Source organism: Lissotriton vulgaris, chromosome 9 (assembly GCF_964263255.1).
Source record: "Lissotriton vulgaris chromosome 9, aLisVul1.2, whole genome shotgun sequence".
Classification (NCBI taxonomy): domain Eukaryota; kingdom Metazoa; phylum Chordata; class Amphibia; order Caudata; family Salamandridae; genus Lissotriton; species Lissotriton vulgaris.
This window is the reverse complement of record NC_141697.1, coordinates 160,171,264-160,192,785: the sequence shown is the minus strand read 5'-3', so window position 1 is coordinate 160,192,785 and position 21,522 is coordinate 160,171,264.

The following is a 21,522-nucleotide window of genomic DNA, read 5'->3' as shown; positions in this document are numbered from 1 at the left end:
TGTCTTACATTACCATGTGCCAGCCTCAGCCTTGGCCTCATCTGTGCTCCAGGCTTTGCTTTGCGGCAGCTTCGCCCAGCCACAGGGCCCTGTGGGAACCGGAATGGATTCCGCGTAATGTGCACCTGTAGAAAGCAATTAATATGTACATGAGTTATTCTGCAGCTGCCATGGAATCCCCACTGTGTGTTTGCTTCAATCCAGGTGAGTTGCTTCCAGCTGACTCTACAACAATTGGGCTTTGTGTGTTAGCATTGCAGTCACTTTGTTATGTGAGGCCTCAAATTGTCTTTTTAACTAGGCTGCATGTTTAGCTTTTACCTGAGTGACTAGCAGCGAGTACTGCCGTTTACTTGTAAAAGGGTCTTAGTTAAAAGCAGAAGGCGTCTTACATACTGCCAATGGCATTATGCCTTCATAATTAGCTTCAACCACAAAAGATATGATAAAAACACCGAGGCAAAGCGCAGAATGTGTGACATTTTCGGCAGTAGCCAGAAATATTCAGTGGTACTGGCAAGCATTTTATTGCACCAATAATTGAGCTAAAATGGCGCACCTAACTAGTCACCAGTGGATGCCAAAGAGGCTGCAAGATTTAGAAAAGTGGAAGCAAATCTTGGAAAACGAGGAAGGGGAGGAGGCCCTTTAGACATCACTACAGTGCCATATAAAATTGGCACCTACTTTCCTTTTACCGTAGACTACAATAGTCTCGCACTCGTGAACTGGTAACTAAGCAAATCTTTGGACATACATTAGACCTGGCTTAACAAAAGTATTCTAAAAATATATCTTAAAAGAAGCTCAATTTATCACGTTTGTTATTTTTATTTTTTTATTGCTGCAAACAATCTTTGCAGTATTGTTGTTAAACCATAGTTACATAACTGAATCGCAAACAAACTATTAAATGCACATCGTATCATGTAATAACATGATTTCTACAGAAGCCACTAATGCAAGGATAGAAGGTAAGAAGAATGAGGAGAATAGATATGGATTACTGGCATGATCTGTTAGATATCCTTTATAAGGAGAGAGGTGTGGCGAAAGGTGTGGCGCCGCGGCCAGGGCGACTGACGCTGGAATCTGGGGATCACGGTGCATCCCCAGCTCCGGCGTCAGGTTAGCCCAGCACCATGTGACTCTGGGCAATAGCTTGCTTAATCTTCCCGACGGCCCCCAGCGCCTAGAGACCCCTACGGGTGATTGTCGCACTTTACAAATGTGGATTTATAATAGGCATACGAGGCTTTGGAGTCTTAACGGGGGGAAGGGGCAACATGATAAGTACTTCCAAAACATTAGTAAAATGTTCCTTGTTAGATAAATATATATTTAATTAGAAAACCTAGTCTTAATCCTAGTAGCAGTGGCACCCAAGAAGCAGTCTTTTTATCGATGAAATACCAGTAAAGTATTAGCAGTCTATAAGCAGCGACAAAAAGCAAGATTAAATCTAAAAACTAAAGTAGAAGCATTGCTAAGTCAATTTAGTTAAATAAGAGAGGAATTCGATAAACATATAAAGATATAAAGATGATAAGGCGGACAAGAGATATGAATATTTTAAATCAAAAAGAACCACCATTCTGTTGTAAGGTTTAGTTCCATCCAAGTGACTAAAAATGATATGCAAGCACAAAATAGTTCTAAAGTTTCAGTAGCTTTATTAACTAATCTTAGGTGTGGGAAAAAAATTCAAATCGTAGAAGCAGAAGTCGGATCTGTTTTGTTGAGCCTTAGCATCTTGTCCTAGTCATACCGAAGCAATTTTTGTGAGTTCCAATTTTCTGAAGATGCTTGATAACGTATTGCTCACCGCACCTACAGATCCACATACCTTGGAGGGTGGTGTGCTTCTAGGGTCTCAGGCCACTGTGAAGAGGGTTTTAGGCTCCAGTGAAGTTTGGGAGGCAGGATCAATACCTTTACCAAGACAATGCATCCCATACAGCCCCCACCCTAAACTGTCTGTTGTTTACCCTCCCAAGATGCCCTTCTTCTTCATTTTGTTTCGTGATGCTACAGGGGTCAGCAGGTTGGCCCTGGAAAATCGCTTCCAGCGCAGAGATACAACGGAGAGCAGGCCCAGGCTCCAGTCTTCTTCCATGAAGACATGCCAATAGTCTTGTCATCCTCTGTTCATCCTTCAAGTAGAGTTGTATTTGAAAGTGCTAGTAGTATGAAACCTTCCTTTTTGTGTTAGTCTGCATTCATTTTCAATATATCCTAGTCAATTACAAAAAAAGACAATCCTCAACCAGACAATCCTTCTTTTGCAGAATTTCCTGTCTTTTAATGCAGCTAATTCTAGGATCCTTACTTTTTCTGAGTGTTATATGGTTCCTACGAATTTAGTACGACTGTGTATTGGATCAACATAACTTCATAATACAAATACTGCGTTTTCTTAAATCATCAGTAAATGCTGGTTCAATTACCTCACAGTACTGCATCTTTACTCCTAAATCTACAGAGTAATAGATGCTGTTGCTATCCTCGAACATGGCAACTCCAATGAATTTGTGGAAACAGATCTAACCCTTTTGTTTTTCACTTTTGCATGGCCAAGTGTTACAAAGAGAAGAGACAATATTACATTTTCAAATGTTTATTGAAAAGATCTAATCTTTTTAAGTAAAACATGAACTATGATAATTAGACAGATGAGACATCATTGTTATAAGCATTATTAGAATGGCGAAAAACAAAAACAATTCAACCATGTTAATTGTTTCTAATGTTACTGCTATCTAACACTAATAGCCCTATACTAGAGAGAGCATGATGGGAGGAAAGGCCATCTCCTGCTTCAGTAGAGAATGCTTGGCTGAGTACATGTCCCCAGCGAAGGTCTTCCTCACACCAGGAACCTGTGTAGCATAAACATGCTATCATCCAATTTTCCTTCCATTTCCCTGTCCCATATTCCAAGAAATTTAAATGATGGATGGCTTGTGAATACCTAATCCCTTCTTCTTGCCAGAGGATAGTCATCAGGCTAAGCATATTGCTATCTCCCAGAAAGGTATTTCACACATGTAGGAAATATACTCAGGTAAGTGCGGTAGGGCGTTGTAGTGCGGCACAGCGGGGAAGTTAACAAACTACAGAATATGTATTATTTATTTATTTAATTATACCTATTCTGTAATCGGTCGACTTCCACCCCCTCCCACCCTGCATATGAAGAAAAGATAGGAACAATGAAACGCTAGCATTGTACCTTTAATCAATGATGGTTAGGCTTTGTGAATGTGACAAACTTTGCAACTTCACAAACTTACAAATGTACACCTTTTAAAAAATGTATCTAATATGAATTTTCCCATAAAACATGTTTGCAGAATATTTTTCCTAAGAATGTACAGGGCCTGATTCCCAAAAGGCCTCCTCACTCGTGGCAGGGGACCCTCAGTCATGTGGGAGGATCCACACTCTTTGGCCTTTTGTGACTCAGGTCCATAGTTTTCAGGGTTCTTCCCACCAACACATTCTTGCTTCTAAACTTTTTGCCAACTATTTTCTTGAAGGTTGTGTGTCAGGAACCAGCATATTGAGCCATACATATCGAGCGACAAAAATATTTTAGCCAAAGTATTGACTATTATAATATTTTGAAGTAAAGTAGGTGTAGGTAAGTACACGTTTAAAGGTTGGATAGTTTTCAACTCTTTGCATCCCATTTCAAAATTACAGCGAAATGTTATTAATTTGTGATTTCCTAATTGCTGTCAAATTTTGAAATATTTGTCCAGTTATTTTACAGGTATATATATGTTGCGTGGTAGGAAAAGTTCTCTAACTTAGCAGTCAGAGAAAGAAAAGTTGACACCAGTCTCCATGTTAAAAGAATAAGCAGCAAATATAACAAGTTAAAAACAAAATGTAAAGGAATCTTTATAGAAAACAGTTGGAAAACCATGGTCTAAACCACAAGTTTTCTGACTCCTCAAGCTCTACAATGCATACCTTAACCAGGCATATGCCCTAACCACGCATATGCATTCTTAAGGCGATGCGCGCTCTAGATGCTGCCTTCTGTGGATGGAAGCAGGAAGATCTTGCAGGAAGCAGTGAGGTAAGTGAGGTTGGGGTTAGTTCTGGGATGGGGGTAGGTTGGGGTTGTTTTGTTGTAGTTTAGTAGTCTGGAATGGTCGGGGTAGTTTTATGGGCTGGGATGGGTTGGGGTTTGTTTTGTTGGCTGGGGGTGGATGGGGTTTGTTTGTTGGCTGGGGCTGTGTTGGGGTCGTTTTGTGGTCTGGGGGTGGGTCAGGGTAGTTTTCTGGGCTGGGGGTTGGTCGGGTTGTTTTTGTGGGACTGGGGTAAGTCGGGGTAGTTTTTTGGGCTGGGTCGGAAGTAGTTTTCAAGGCTGGGGGGGTTCGAGGTAGTTTTCAGGGCTGTGGGGGTTCAGGATAGTTTTATGGGCTGGGGAGATCGGAGTAGTTTCCAAGGCTGGGGGTTCAGGACAAGTTTTTAAGGGCGGGGGAGTCGGGAGGAGTTTTCAGGGCTGGGAGGGTCTGGGGAAGTTTGCAGGGCTGGAGGGGTTTGGGCTAGTTTTTAGGGGTGGGGGTAGTTTCCAGGGCTGGGGTAGTTTTCAGGGCTGCAGGGGTAAGCGCTAGTTTTCAGGATTGGGGCTCGGGTCGTTTTTAAGGCTGGGGGTCAGGGTAGTTTTCATTACTAGGGGTTAGGGTATTAGGCCTCAGGGCAGGGGAAAGAAAATGGGTAATCAGGGTAGTTTTTAGGGCTTAAGGGAAGGTGGGGTATTTTTTAGGGCTGGGACAGAAGGGACAGAATTGTAGGTCTCAGGGCAGGGGAATGGGTAGTCAGGGTAGTTTTTAGGGCTTAGGCAAGGGTGGGGTAGTTGTTATCGCCGGTGGGGAGGGCATCAGTAGTAGTTTTTTTTAAATAGAGGCTTGCCTAAGGGCAGTGGAAGGGGTTGGGGTAGTCGTAGGGACAGGGCAAGGGGGTGGGAGGGGTCGAGGTAGTGTGTAAGGGTTAGGGACAGTGTGGGGGTTGGGAGGCAGTAGGGGTATTTGGACCTCAGGGTGGGGATGGAGGAGGGGTGAGTTTGTAGCTTAGGGGGGGATGAGGGGTCACGACCCTACCCATCCATACCCTTCTACCATAAACGCCTTTACCACAAAATTACGTGGTAAAGGCATGCATGGTAAAGGAATGTGTGGTTAAGATACATTTATTGTTTAGGTTGCGTGGTAGAGGCACTTGTGTTTTATCCACTCATTGTTCTATCATACAACCAAACTTTATTGTTCATCCACCTTCTGAACTCCAACATGATTTTTTTGGGGTGAAGCAACACCCACAGCACCCCTACTTCCAGCGCCTATGACTCCATAATTACCTGCGTCCACCACAGAAACATTTCAAGCTATTTTTAAAATCGTGTATCTCTTACCTCGTTCTCTGCCCTGTGGGTAGCTTCATGTCATCTCTCATGCACCTTGATTAGTTTGTAATATATGGAAATGTGTTCCTTATTAATGGATCTCACATTTTAAAACTCAAACATGGAATAGGATAAAATAACTATTTCAGATTTCAGGAGCATTGCTAGAGGCAGCTTTAATTTAAAAAAAGGTGGCTATTAGCTACAACACATACCTAGATATCATCTACCCAACATCTAGGAAAAATCAAACCATTGCATTTAAATTAGGGGCTGTCACTGCACTATTGGGATTTGGGTTTTCTAATGCCCCACATTCAGTTCTCCTTTCTGTGTTACTCACTATTTTATTTGTCGGCTCATATTGGAATTGACAAACGTTACACTTTAGCCTGATTGCAAATAATTTTGCTTCTACCTGAATTTTTAGTTATTTTTGCACATGAACACGGGAAATGTGAGGGTAGCAATCTCTCACTTTACAGTCAATGGGTTTTGAGTCTAACTGTTTTCATTGTTGTGGCTGCAATCGATCTTGAGATACTTCTTTTTTATTTTTGGCGTTTTCATTTTTGACATAATGTTGAGCGTGATTTATGGCTGCATGTCCGAAATAAACTTTGACAGCTTGGGAAGGCCAGACATATGCTTGTTTTTTGTTGCTGCTCCCCCAGTATTCCATCCTTGGCCTCATCCTCTCTTGTCCCCATCGCTGTATCAAAACTGATAGCTGCCTCGTTATGTTTTAAAGGCTACTGCATTAGCCAAAGCAAGCCGTAAGTGTCATCACTGTAGAAAAAACACGGTTAACAAGCTTGAGTGACGCGAATGGAATACAAAACCTGACAAAAAAGCGGTATTTTTCTAATTAGGCTGTGCGTGCTGAGCGTCAGGTGAAAGAGTAACATGGAAGATGCTTGTGACAATCAACCCCACAGCTTAATTGCTGGCACAGGATGTTTTTTTACTTCCTAGTTTTCTGTGTCAAGAAGCATATTGTTAGATTGCTTTGAAATAAATATTAATGGGCTGGAGTCTGTCTGAATAATTACCTGTCAAGCTTGCAGCATCATTTTAGATGTGACCTCTATGTCCCTTCATTCTACCAAGGATCAAAATCACGCCAACTTACTAATTATCTTTGGGACTATGTGCCAGCTTTGACACAGATAAGGCATCTGAAGCTTGAATTACAGCATGATTAATGTTGGGTGGCTGAAACTCTTCTCTGACGTCTGTATTGATATTTGTATTTAGTAAGAATACAACTAGGAAGCGACGGAGCACTGTACCTTACTTGAGGGAAATGGGAGGTTATCCACGAGCCTGTGTGCATCAAGTGGGGATTACATGAATATAATTCATGAACACACATTTTCAGGCACAAGGAGAATAAGCAATTTACCCAGAATTTCAAGATGCTGAGTCAAGTGACTGAGGCAGGGATTCGAACCTGGATCCTCAGGTTCTCTAGCCGCTAGTGCCACACCTCCTCCAGAAACACGCCTATACAAATAAAATAGATTATTGCATGGAGTAAGTGAAACTGGACAAACAAAATCACTTTCCTTGTGGTAACATTTGCAAATGCTATTATTGTATATTGCACTTATAAGAAGAAGCTATAAAGCAGATAAAAGGCTACCTCCTTCTGGTCCTATCATGCAAAGTAACTGAAGAAAATGAGCTTGTTTTTAAGAGTTTGGCAGAAGCAGAGCAACAAGAGTTAAAGTGTAGGAATCAAACTTTCTAAATACCTTCAGTTCCACTGCCTCATTTAGAGGTGGGGAACCATCAAGCATGCTCAACATTAATAGTAATATGAACCAAACATGTGAGATGGTGAATTACTCCGAGGAGAGCAGAATTTGGGGGCTTCAGCAAACCCAAATCCTGGTGCTATGGTGTAGTCATAGCCCCCTATTCGAAATGTAACGTTCAAAGTTCTCCTAGATGGAGAGTAGATGATATCTCAGTAAGTTTTTAAGCTAACAGTCAACTTTTTATTATAGTGGTCTCCAGCAATGCTCCTGAAACTTGCAATAGTGTTCTTCTTTTCTCTGATTTCTGATGTATTTTAATGTTAGCTTCTAATTAAAATGAATACATTTCCGCATAATTCAATCTAATCAAAGTTCATGAGAGATGACATGAAGCTATCCACAGGAGAGTGAAAGAATAAGTGAGGTCAGGAATAAAACGCTTTAAAAGTAGCTTGAATTTTATCTGTGATGGAAGCAAAGAATGATTAAATGGAAAGAGACTTCATGGTTAATCAAAGAAATTTCCAATTTGTCCTTATGGCTTAAATTAATTTCAAAACTATGAGATTCAGATAGGAAGACAAAAAACACATTTGACCAGCAAAACACAGAATACATTAGAATAGCCCTAAGGGCAACTCATTTAGCTAAAACCACATAAAACATAAAACACACACCACAAATGTTGATTATTTAGGTGTTCTTTGTTAAAAGGTGTGTGCCTACATATTTAGTTATTGTGCCTCTAAAATATATGAGTTACTTAAGAAGTGATAGCTATCTTCCAATATTGGTGTCATTTGTTGTACCTGTCACGTTTGTACCACCTGCTGATATGGCATACATTTATAGAGACAGGAACTACACACACTCTACAGTGTGTAGGTTATATGTGATACAAACTTCTGCCTCACAAATGTTGAATTTCCAATAAGTACACATCACTATTGCATTTCAGATAAAGTACCAGCAATGTATGAAAGCAAAGTGTGTTAGGTATGTATTATGCTCATGGGATTAAAATGAAATCAGTAAAAGCGCGTAGGAGGAGATTTGCAAAGTGTGAGATACCTCTTCCTCATCTACGTAGATAATCACTGTTAAGTAGGAGACCATAACTGATTGTTAGACCTGGCATCCTTGGCATGGTTTCCTCAGATGTTTTGCCTTCTGACCTTCTGTCTTTTCACTGTTGTGCTGACTTCGTTTTTGCTGGCTTTAGGAATCTGGGCACTATATCACTGCTAACTAGTGCTAGAGTGTATGTGCTCTTTACTTAAATCCTGGTAACATTGGCTTATCCACTATTTTCATATTTAATTTACTTATAAGTCCCTAGTAAAGTGCGCTACATGTGCCCAGGGCCTGTAGAATAATATCAAATAGTAGACCTGCAGCACTGAGTGTGCAACCCACTTAAATAGCTTTTTAGATATGTCTGTCACTTCAGAGCCTTTGTGTGCAGTTTTAGACTGCCATGATGACCTGGCAAGTTAACTAGGGGTGGGTGACGAGTTCTACTCTGCCGCCAAAGTTCAGGGAGTTTTGCCCACTCCGTGCTCCGCGTTTAGAATGTTGGCATTATCTTACTTAAATGCCTGCCTCTGTAGCACATGTCTGAGGTGAGTGACAGCTCGCTTCCTGCATTCATGCTAAACAACCACACACAAAGGAAGGGTAGGTATTACTGAGTAGCCATCTTCATGTTGATGGGTCATCCAGAGCATGATGGACGGGAGAAGCTGACACATTACACCTGAAAGGGCTGCATCCTCTCCCCACACAAAGTGTTGCATCCCCCACTGTAGTGAGTCTGGAGCCAGGGCTGGAAAGGCAGGGTCTTATGCACTTCAAAGCTTCTCTTTGGAGTCTCCCTACTTTAAATGCCCAACTGGGTATGACTACTGAACTGCTGACATCACCAAATCAGAACACTTCTGGAACTGAGGACCTTCTGCCAGGAAGGAGGACTGCGGTGCTGTATGAGGGAAGTGCTTTGCTGTGTTGGCCTGCTGGCTGGGAGTAAGAAATACTGGGTCTTCATATCTACATACCAAAGCCTAAGTATCTCCACAGGCTTGTTGGCTTGCCTATCGTTTTGGAAGCCTGAGGGACATCAAAGACTTTACCTTCATCTTTAAGTGAGCACCTGGATTTTACCTACTGTAAGTCTTGCTCTGTCAAGTGGTGCAAATCCAGTCCGGGGCCCTTGGAAGTGAGGTATAAGTGCTGCATATTCCAGGACCTGTGCATCGAAGCTGTTGCACCAGTCGTAATGAAAGCATCTCCTGCTGCCAGATTGGGATTGACGCATCATTGCTGTTTCAGGGACCAGATCGGTACATCGCACAGACTGCTGCATCGCCTCTGGAACCACAGCTCCGTAACCAATGCATCCGACCACCACTGTGTGTAGAAAATCAATTCAATGCCACCTCTAGTGTGGTTTAACATGGCGCATAGCATTTGGAACAGTCGCACTCGGAACTGGAGCTTCAAAACGGAACCGGCACATTGCCACAGTTGCATTGCAAAATCAGGTGCAACACACCAACTGCTTGGTGATCATTGATGCATCTCGTGCTGTGACAAGGATTAAGAAACTTTTGCTCAGCTGGCCCTGCGTGGGTCCTGTAAAAGGCCTGCAGTACAGTGAGGATGGCCTGAACTCTTGACTTTGTCACAGTGCAGCGTGACCAATGAACTCCTTGAGTGCTATTTGATTCTAAGCTCAATTTTTGCAATAAATCTGAAAACTTCATATTTTGACTTCAACTGATTGGACGTTTGTTGTTATTGTTTTGTTGTATTTATAGAAATATTCTCTATTTTTCTAAATTGATGTGGACTCCTTTTGTAGTGTTTTCACTGTGTTACTGTGTGTTGTGGGCACAAATACTATACACAATAACTCTTAGTTAAGCCTGACTGCTGTGTGCTACCAGAGGGTGAGCACAGGTTAATATAGAGTGTGTTACTGACTTACCCTGACTAGTATTGTGGTTCCTGCTTGGCCAAGGTTCATACCTCCACCAACTAGAAACCCAGTTTCTAACACATATAATACCAAGCAACACTCAAAAAGCATGCAGCATCATTCTCAAGAGATGTGTTGCATTCTGAAATCCAGATTCAGAGTAAAAGAAACCAACCATTAGTGATGACCATGAAGCAAGTTGGGCAGTGTACCAGGGATACACTTTCAGCCAAAATCTATCCAATAGCTGCTTTGGCAAAGAAACACCGAATGGCAAAATTGTTCTTCCCTTGTGTTAGTCTTCACCGCACATTCCCAAACTCTGGCCAGGGATGGTCCAGTAACTTCCACAAAATATTAACGGGAATTTCACCCTTCATCGCGCCCGCCCCCAACTGCTGCAGCTCCTATGAGAGCATTGGTTCTTGAAGTCCAGGGATCAGCCTTTAGGATGACTGAAGAACTATTGTCAGGCAGATGTGATCTGAAAGGCCAGGGGCATATTTTCTTTCCTTTCTGGTGGGCTTTCTTTGATGTGAAAGTTCCAGCTGCCCAGCAACAGGCAGGAAAGTTCCATGTGAACTGTAGGAGGTCAACCAGTCGTGTTAATTTCCTGATGTTAATCAGTACTGCAAAGGTCTGGTACATTAATTTAAGAAAATGACAATAGCACCATTGACAACACTAATCTGTCAAATCGAATGGTCTCCTTATACAATATTATTTATAGCAAATTAGGTTTTAATTGAATGTTTCCATCAAAAGTTACATAATACGTGTAATAATTTAGGATTACAATGAAAACAGTTCCGTCCCTTATCTGAAAGAAATAAGCTTCTATAAAAGCACGAAATACAGTTTAGGTGGTAGTTAGAACAATGACAAAAAACTTTTCTGTCACTTGACACCTCAAATCTCTTCTTTACACAACTACAAAAAACCTTTGTGTACCTTAAGTTTAAGTTAATTTAAGCATCTCCGCAGTCAACATAAGCATCAGAATAGCAGAGAGAAAATATAGGAAAATTCTGTAAAAAGTTAGATTTTACAAAATTATTTGTTGGAGGAATTTTATATGTGCTTTCTTGGTTTTGTTTAAGTATATATTAGTATCATTTTGATTTGAGAAAATTCTCAGGTATTGATGACGCACAAAGCTTAAGACATATAGGCTGCATTTGGATATGTGTTTTTCGTTAAGTACTTAAAATTCAATTTAGCTGGCTTAAGCTTTTTAAATAAAATGGAGGCCCAACAAATTTTTCTATGCTTATTAACTATTAGAGAGCATGGATAGGGACATACCTAGCAGTTAAAATTCGACAAGCATGAGGCAAGCCTACTTACATTGAGTCTATCACAGGGACAGAAATGCTGGCAGTTCTTACAGATTATCGCTGCAGTCTGGCAGGAGGCTCTACATTTGCGGAGAATGCTCTCTGCCACAAATTCCCAGCAGTCCATGAAATTCCCTTTAATTTGGAGATGCTGTAGCCATCTCAGGGGCATATTATCAACGGCCAGCCATAATTATCGCTGGCCATGCTTAGCGATATTTTTATTATCGCAGGCTATCTCTGGAATTTATCACCCTGGTAGCGCGTTATTAACAACGCGTTACTCCAGGGCGATTAAAATCCCAGAGATAGCGAGGTTATCACCGATTTGCAGGGAACATCGCTGGTTTTCCAGCGATGTTCCCTGCAAAACTGCGATAACCTTGCTGATACGACCCACAGGGTCGTATCACCATAATCCACCCCAATGTTAGGGGTAGGTAAGTCTGCATTTTAGCAGACGTTAGCTTTTGGAGAAAACAGCAGTTTTCTCCAAAAACTAACGTGTGCTAAAATGCTGGGGCAGCCTTGTAAATATTACAAAGTGAACATCAGCGATATTTGCAAGGTTGTCCATCCGGGGTATGCTCAGTGACGCCCACTTTGCATCTCATTAGAGATGCAAAGGGAGTCGTTGGGAAAAAGGGTGCTAACATGTGATTATGCATGTTAGCACCCTCTTGTAAATAGGGCGGTAGTTTTATCTCCGCTTTTTTGGCTTTTTAAGCCACAAAAGTGGAGATAAAGCCCTTCTAAATATGCCCCTTGGTTTCCGTAGTATAACATTATTCATCTCCCTGGGCAATCATCATTCTATATTGCTTTAACCAGAACCGTGCTTCTCAGATCTAGGAGTATTTTGCATGAACTGTTCCTTCCCTTTGGAGTTGTTTTCAAGGATATTGAGAATACTGAAAATAAATCCAAGAGCTTAGTCATGAGTGAAAATTAACTTCGAACTTTTTTGAACATTTAACTTGAATGTGCTAAAAGACTGCAGGATTGTCATTACACTTAAAGTTATCCGGCAACGGAACTAGAAGGATTCTTAAACCAGAAATATATTTGCTCATGATATGCTTTAATAATAAAGTAAGGTATTCCGAGTTTAAAAAAGCTTAAAAGAATGATTTAGTGAGAAGTCACAGGATAATTATGTATGGTATATATTTTACAGTCGTCAAGGAGGAGGGAGAGAGATCAGTCGATCAGACGGGCACCAATTACCACCCAGAAAGGGGGGAAGGTCCAGTGTCAGCTTGTGCCCGTGTGAGTCACACGTTCAACAAAGGAGGGTGCTGAACTGTTCCTAAAGAAGAATAAACAGACTGGCGTGACCGTAGGTGTGTGTGTTACACCTTTGGGCATCCATTTTGTTGGACGTGTTTGCCTCACACACCCGAAAGGGTGTCATGCTTCATCATAGGCGTTGCTCCTCGTCGGGGAGGCGGTGCAATCCCCGACGGGCTCACCTCAGAGAGGGGCTCTTTGGCGGAGATCTTTTTGTCCAACAGCCTATTGGTGAAGTGCGGGTATGTGGGTCAGGGCAGTAAGTTTCCTGGAAGAAAGGGTGATTAAAATGTAGCAGGGGGTGCCGGAAAACACTTTATTCTGGGGGTCCCCCTACTGCAGTTAAAAACGTGGAACTAGCTCGCTGGGTGACGGCAGATTAGGTAGCGTAACCCTAGACGAGACTAGAGTGAGGGTTGGTCAACATGTTTCTCGCCTGGGAAATTTCCCGCGATTCGTCAGGACCTAGTGAAGGTGAGGGTTAAAAAGAAAGAAAGAAAAACATGCTGGTGTCATGTGTTTCGTGTAGTTTTACCTCAGGGGTTAATCCTATGCCTAGATAATGGAGAAAAAAGCAACAAGGTTAACATTATCAACATTCTCTTGTAAAGATATAAAAGGTCGTAGCCAGGACAACAACATAGTGCAGTGAAATAGCGGCAGTGTGGGGATACTCACACGACCAAAGCATGCCTGTGTTGTCGTCGGGTGTGGTGTATAGTGAACACTCTTCCACACTATGTACGTGAAGGGAATAGTGTGGTGTAAAATTAAAAACCAGTGTTACTAAAAACCGCAGCAGCAATCACATAGAGAAAACCATGACTATGGAGGTGTGGGTGCCAACAGTGGTGGTGGTATGATGTTGACTCACAACTCACCTAATGGTCTTGGACTAATTACCACATGAGTAGTCGGCGGGTCGGTACAACGGGCTTGAGCCTACAGTTCTGGTTGAGGGAGAGGATGGAACTATTAGCCTGGGAAGGTATAAGTCAATGCAACCCCTAAAGAGGTCAAGGATGTGTTGACTCCGGCAGTGAGATTGCCAGGGGTTAGATAGGAGGGGACTGTCTAACCTCAAGCTTCCCGTGTCCGTGCGGAATCACCTACCCATCACCGCCGAGCTCGAATAGGTAAAGACGCTCGGGGCGTGTACTATTTATAGGTGACCGCGTCATATGGTTGCGCCAGTGGACGCCCACTGTATGGATCACGTGTTGACTAAAGGGATGTTGTCGGCCATAGTTAAGTGGTGGTAGATAGAGTTGAATTATAGAGCCAAACTTCGTTGTGTCAATAATATCAGAGGTACGTAGGGCAGGCAGAAAAGCTCAAAGGGAGTGGTATAAGGGTTGTAATATACAGGATAGAAATGGAAAGGTTTATGTCAAACCAGATGGTAGATGGGCGAGACAGACAGTGGCTGGTTTATAGAGAGTGCCAGGGGATGTCTTCATTGAGTCCTTGTTTATCTGTAGAGAGGCGGTGGACCCATCTTTGTTCTTTTCGGAACAGGGCATTCTTGGGGCAGTTAGGACTAGATTCAAGTACCACCCACCTCATTGAGTCTGCGTTGTGATTATTTTCCACATAGTGCTTACACATTTTGGTGTGGGTCTTCTTACACCGAAAATTACTGCGGTGTTCAATGATTCGTGTTTTGATTGGGCGAGTTGTCATCCCAATGTATTAGAGACCACATGTGCATGTTAGCATATATATGCAGTTGGTGGTGTTGCAGTTAGTGTGGCCCCGGATTTCCCACTTGAAGGTCTCAGAAAGTTGGAATGTGACCTGCCGAGAACCAGCCGATCACCTGTGTCCCTACTTTTACCCACATATCTAATAAAATTAAGAGCACAATCAAACGCCACTGGGGGATCCTCAACACAGGCGATATGAACTTTGAACAACCCAGGTTCGCATTCAAAAGGTCACAAAACGTGAAAGACATCCTCATCAACACTAGACCTAAAACGACAAAGAAATGCACCCAGCAGACCCTATGGAATCTACCTCCCGTTACCGGCCATTACCCATGCGGCACATGCGGGGTATGTAGATACACCACACCCCAAAAAACAATCCAACTTTCTGAGACCTTCAAGTGGGAAATCCGGGGCCACACTAACTGCAACACCACCAACTATATATATATGCTAACATGCACATGTGGTCTCCAATACATTGGGATGACAACTCGCCCAATCAAAACACGAATCATTGAACACCGCAGTAATTTTCGGTGTAAGAAGACCCACACCAAAATGTGTAAGCACTATGTGGAAAAAAATCACAACGCAGACTCAATGAGGTGGGTGGTACTTGAATCTAGTCCTAACTGCCCCAAGAATGCCCTGTTCCGAAAAGAACAAAGATGGGTCCACCGCCTCTCTACAGATAAACAAGGACTCAATGAAGACATCCCCTGGCACTCTCTATAAACCAGCCACTGTCTGTCTCGCCCATCTACCATCTGGTTCGACATAAACCTTTCCATTTCTATCCTGTATATTACAACCCTTATACCACTCCCTTTGAGCTTTTCTGCCTGCCCTACGTACCTCTGATATTATTGACACAACGAAGTTTGGCTCTATAATTCAACTTTATCTACCACCACTTAACTATGGCCGACAACATCCCTTTAGTCAACACGTGATCCATACAGTGGGCGTCCACTGGCGCAACCGTATGACGCGGTCACCTATAAATAGTACACGCCCCCGAGCGCCTTTACCTATTCGAGCTCGGCGGTGATGGGTAGGTGATTCCGCACGGACACGGGAAGCTTGAGGTAAGACAGTCCCCTCCTATCTAACCCCTGGCAATCTCACTGCCGGAGTCAACACATCCTTGACCTCTTTAGGGGTTGCATTGACTTATACCTTCCCAGGCTAATAGTTCCATCCTCTCCCTCAGCCAGAACTGTAGGCTCAAGCCCGTTGTACCGACCCGCCGACTACTCATGTGGTAATTAGTCCAAGACCATTAGGTGAGTTGTGAGTCAACATCATACCACCACCACTGTTGGCACCCACACCTCCATAGTCATGGTTTTCTCTATGTGTTTGCTGCTGCGGTTTTTAGTAACACTGTTTTTTTATTTTACACCACACTATTCCCTTCACGTACATAGTGTGGAAGAGTGTTCACTATACACCACACCCGACGACAACACAGGCATGCTTTGGTCGTGTGAGTATCCCCACACTGCCGCTATTTCACTGCACTATGTTGTTGTCCTGGCTACGACCTTTTATATCTTTACAAGAGAATGTTGAAAATGTTAACCTTGTTGCTTTTTTCTCCATTATCTAGGCATAGGATTAACCCCTGAGGTAAAACTACATGAAACACATGACACCAGCATGTTTTTCTTTCTTTCTTTTTAACCCTCACCTTCACTAGGTCCTGACGAATCGCGGGAAATTTCCCAGGCGAGAAACATGCTGACCAACCCTCACTCTATCAATCAATCAATCAATCAATGGCACTTATAGAGCGCGCTACATACCCGTAGGGTCTCAAGGCGCTGGGGGGGGGGGGTGCCGCTACTGCTCGAACAGCCAGGTCTTCAGCTTCTTCCGGAAGGAGAGGTGGTCTTGGGTCAGGCGCAGGTCGGACGGGAGGGAGTTCCAGGTCTTGGCGGCCAGGTAGGAGAAGGACCTTCCTCCTGAAGTCGCTCTTCGGATGCGGGGGACGGTGGCGAGGGCGTGGTTGGCTGATCGGAGGTGGCGTTTGGGAGCGTAGAAGTTGATCCGGCTGTTGAGGTAGCTCGGGCCTTGGTCGTGTAGGGCTTTGTGTGCGTGGGTGAGGAGGCGGAAGGTGATTCTTTTGTTGACGGGGAGCCAGTGAAGGTCTCTCAGCTGTCCGGAGATGTGGCTGGTACGTGGGATGTCGAGGATGAGTCTGGCTGAGGCGTTCTGGATCCGCTGGAGTCTCTTCTGGAGCTTGGCGGTGGTACCGGCGTAGAGGGCGTTGCCGTAGTCCAGTCGGCTGGTGACGAGGGCCTGGGTGACGGTCTTCCTGGTCTCGGTGGGGATCCACCAGAAGATCTTCCGTAGCATGCGTAGGATGTTGAAGCACGCCGAGTAGATGCTGTTGACTTGCCTGGACATGGAGAGGGAGGAGTCCAGGATGAAGCCCAGGTTGCGTGCGTGGTCTGTTGGTTTGGGTGCGGTGCCCAGGGCGGGAGGCCACCAGGAGTCGTCCCAGGCGGAGGGTGAAGAGCCCAGGATGAGGACCTCCGTCTTGTCAGAGTTCAGTTTCAGGCAGCTGGTCGTCATCCATTCGGCTACCTCTTTCATCCCTTCGTGCAGGTTGGCTCTGGCGGAGGCGGGGTCGTTGGTCAGGGAGAGGATCAGCTGGGTGTCGTCAGCGTAGGAGATTGTGCTGAGGTTGTGTTTGCGTGCGATGGCCGCGAGGGGGCTCATGTAGACGTTGAAGAGGGTGGGGCTCAGAGATGATCCTTGAGGGACGCCGCAGACGACTTCGGAGGCCTCTGACTTGTACGGTGGTAGGCGGACTCTCTGTGTTCTTCCGTCGAGGAAGGAGATGATCCATTCCAGCGCCTTGTCCTGGATTCCGATGTTGCTGAGGCGCTGTACTAGGGTGCGGTGGCAGACAGTGTCGAATGCCGCGGAGAGGTCTAGGAGGATGAGGGCCGCTGTTTCTCCGTTGTCCATCATGGCTCGGATGTCATCGGTGGCGGCGATGAGGGCGGTCTCGGTGCTGTGGTTGGCTCGGAAGCCGGACTGTGAGGGGTCGAGGGATCCATTCGTCTCGAGGAAGGCGGCCATCTGCTTGTTGACGGTCTTCTCGATGACTTTGGCTGGAAACGGGAGGAGCGAGAGGGGGCGGTAGTTCTTGAGTTCGGTGGGGTCCGCTGTTGGTTTCTTGAGTAGAGCGCTGAGTTCGGCGTGCTTCCAGCTCTCAGGGAAGGTGGCGGTGTCGAAGGATGTGTTGATGATGTCTCGCAGGTGGGGTGCGATGATAGTGTCGGCCTTGTTGAAGACGTGGTGAGGGCAGGGGTCGGTCGGTGATCCGGAGTGGATGGAGTTCATCGTGCGGATGGTGTCTTCGGTGCTGATCGGGGCCCAGGCGTGGAGGGTGGTGGTGGGGGGTGGTTGTTCGGTCATGGTGTGCGTTGGTTGGTTGTTGAAGCTGTTGTGTATGTCCGCGATCTTGTTGTGGAAGTAAGACGCGAGGGAGTTGCAGAGGTCTTGTGATGGGGTGATGTCGTTGTTTCCTGCACTGGGGTTGGAAAGCTCTTTCACGATGTTGAAGAGTTCCTTGCTGTTGTGTGCGTTGTTGTCCAATCTGTCCTTGAAAGCTGTTTTCTTGGCGGCGCGGATCAGCTGGTGGTGCTTCCGGGTGGCAAGCTTGAAGGAGGTCCTGTTGTCCGGTGTGGGTTCCCTTCTCCAGACTTTCTCGAGGGCTCGGCAGTTCTTCTTGGAGCTCTTGAGTTCGTCGGTGAACCACGGGGCTTTCTTGCTGCTGGGTCTGCTGGGCGGGGTCCTCAGCAGGGCGAGCTCGTCCGCGCAGCTGCTGATCCACTTCGTGAGGTTGTCAGCGGCCTGGCTGGGGTTCGCTGAGCTGGCGGGAGGGTGCTGGCTCAGGGAGGTGGCGAGCTGGTCTGCTGTGATCTTGTTCCAGCTTCTGCGGGCGGCCTGTTGCTGGTGGTGGTGGGTCGTCGTTCTCTTGAAGGTGAAGTGGACGCAGCTGTGGTCCGTCCATTGGAGCTCTGTGGCGTGGCTGAAGTCGATGTCTGTGCTGGAAGAGAAGACTGCGTCGAGTGTGTGTCCGGCGAGGTGGGTGGGGGTGGACACCAGTTGCTTGAGTCCAAGATTGGCGAGGTTGTCGAGCAGGGTGCTGGTGTTGCAGTCGTTGTTGTTCTCCAGGGGGAAGTTGAGGTCCCCCAGGAGGATGTAGTCGGCGGAGGGGAGGGCATGCGGGCTGACGAAGTCGGCGATGTCCTCGCTGAATTGGGTGCGTGGTCCTGGGGGTCGGTAGATCAGGGTGCCTCTGAGGGTGGTGTTCGGGTTGGTGTGGATCTGAAAATGCAGGTGTTCGGCGCTGGTCAGGGTGTTGTCGGTGCTGGTCGTGAGACGGATGGTGTTCCTGTGGATGATGGCGATGCCACCTCCCATCTGGTTGGCCTTGCGGTCCCTCCGGACGATCTTGTAGCCCTCTGGGATAGCGATGGCGATGTCGGGAGCTGAAGAGGCGTTCATCCAGGTCTCCGTGAGGAAGGCAACGTCAGGGGCTGTGGCGTCTAGGAGGTTCCAGAGTTCGATGGCGTGTCTGTGGACGGAGCGGGTGTTGAGCAGGATGCACTTGAGGTGGGTACTGCTGGTGTTCGACTTTGCGGGTGCTGGTGCGAGGCAGGTCCGGATGCAGGTGAAGTTGCAGGCGTGGCAGCTGAAAGGTCCGTGGGTGCGTCGTGGTGTGGCTTGGTGGCATTCTGGGAGTCGGCCGGTGTTGAGTGCGCTGAGGGTGGCGGCGGAGTACGTCAGGCGGGTCGGTCGGGGTCTTCTTTGGCCAGGGGTCCTGGCGCTGGGCGCGGTCCGGTCGCGGACGGGCGCAGACGGGCTTACCTTTGGCGTGCCTTCGGCGCACAAACGGCGCGTCCGCTGCGCGTGACCGCTGCGCGTTCGCACGGTCGCCATATATGGCGAAGTGCGCGGGTGGGCGGAGCAGCTGGGAGGCGGGAGCGGGGAGGGAACAGAAGGCAAAAAGGGGCGGGGTCTGCGGTGGTGGCGGGAAGCGGGGAGCGGGGAGGGAAGGCGGAGGGCGGCGCGGTAGGCGGGCAAACAGGAAGGAGCGCTGACACGGCAACAAAAAATACAATCACAAAACAAATGGGGAAAAGATGCTAACACGGGCACAGAATTAAACAGCAGGCACAAATTACGGTCAAAACAAGGTAAAAACAATCGGCAGCGGAGTCAGACGGCAGCCAGCAGCGAGGCAGGCAGCGAGCGAGGCAAAGGGGCACACGCAGCAGCTGGTGGCCGTGCGGCGCGGGGGTGTCCCACAAGTCTCGTCTAGGGTTAAGCTACCTAATCTGCCGTCACCCAGCTAGCTAGTTCCACGTTTTTAACTGCAGTAGGGGGACCCCCAGAATAAAGTGTTTTCCGGCACCCCCTGCTACATTTTAATCACCCTTTCTTCCAGGAAACTTACTGCCCTGACCCACATACCCGCACTTCACCAATAGGCTGTTGGACAAAAAGATCTCCGCCAAAGAGCCCCTCTCTGAGGTGAGCCCATCGGGGATTGCACCGCCTCCCCGACGAGGAGCAACGCCTATGATGAAGCATGACACCCTTTCGGGTGTGTGAGGCAAACACGTCCAACAAAATGGATGCCCAAAGGTGTAACACACACACCTACGGTCACGCCAGCCTGTTTAATCTTCTTTAGGAACAGTTCAGCACCCTCCTTTGTTGAACATATATTTTACAGTGTCACACAATTCAAATAGAAACTCATCTTTCACAGAGAGTGCATAGTAATGAAGCTTGAAGCGGTTATGATACTCATATAGGTAAGTGTTTTTGGGCTTGGCTCCATTGCAGCCCCCCCCCTTCAAACAGTTTGCCTCCACCTTTCTATTTTTTCTGAATAGGTTTGTGTTGGCCGTAGGAGTCTATGCACTTTACCACAGCTAGCCAGTTTAAAAGTGCTTGTACTCAATCCCTAAAACATGGTCAAATCAGCCTGCACTTGATTAGTATATTTAATTTACTTATACGTCCCTAGTAAAGTGTTATAGCATATATACAGGGACTGTAAATTCAATGCTACTAGTGGGCCTGCAGCACGAATTGTGTTTCCCATTTATGTAATCCTTTAAAACATGTCCATAGTCAGCTGTTGCAAACTCAATGCAGTTTTAAACTGCTAACTCGAATAGGCAAAATAAACTCCTTGCCAAGCCTTAAAGTCCTTTTTTAGGTCTCGCCTACACAGCACGCATGCGCTGCATGGGAAACCTTTAGTAATCGATTCGGTTTTGGCCACAAAAAACGTGCATGCGTTGCATTGCTTTCAATGGCAACACGTGCATATTTAGCGATTCCCTTGCGGGAGCGAGCTTTGAAACCATCTGTTTGTACTAACAGATGGTTTCAAATCTCGCTTCCGCAAGAGAAACAAGCTCAGGCCCCCTCCTCTCTCCCGTCCCCCTGCTGCCTCCTCCTCAGCGCAAGGCGCATGCGCTTGTTGTGCACTAGTTACCTTTTCCTTTGTCTCCTCCCTGCCTCTCCTTCTGGTTTAATCACTTTGTGTCTTTCGCGTTCTCTTCTCCTCCCTTTTAACTCTATTTTTCCCATATTGTTACTCACTAAATGAATGCGTCACTTCCTTTTCCACGAGCTCGTTATGCATGTGTTTTGTGAGCTTACATGAGCCGACAGGTTGCCAGTACCAGCCTTCCTTCCCTAATGCCCGCTGCAGGGGACGCAGACCGAGCACAGCCTTTCAATTAATGGATGGGTCATGCGCCTACCCAGGCCTCGCTCTGGCCTGCCGTCTTCCTACAACCAGCCAGGCCACCACAGATGGGCTACTCTCCCTCACTCCTGCCTTTACAGCCTGGCAGACATGGCAAAGCATTGTGGTCAACCCATTCCCTCTAAAAAATACCCTGTACGTCATTGCACCAGCACGAGTAGAGCAGATCTGCACTCTTCATTCATTCCTCGCTTCTGCCTCTCTGGAACGGCTGGA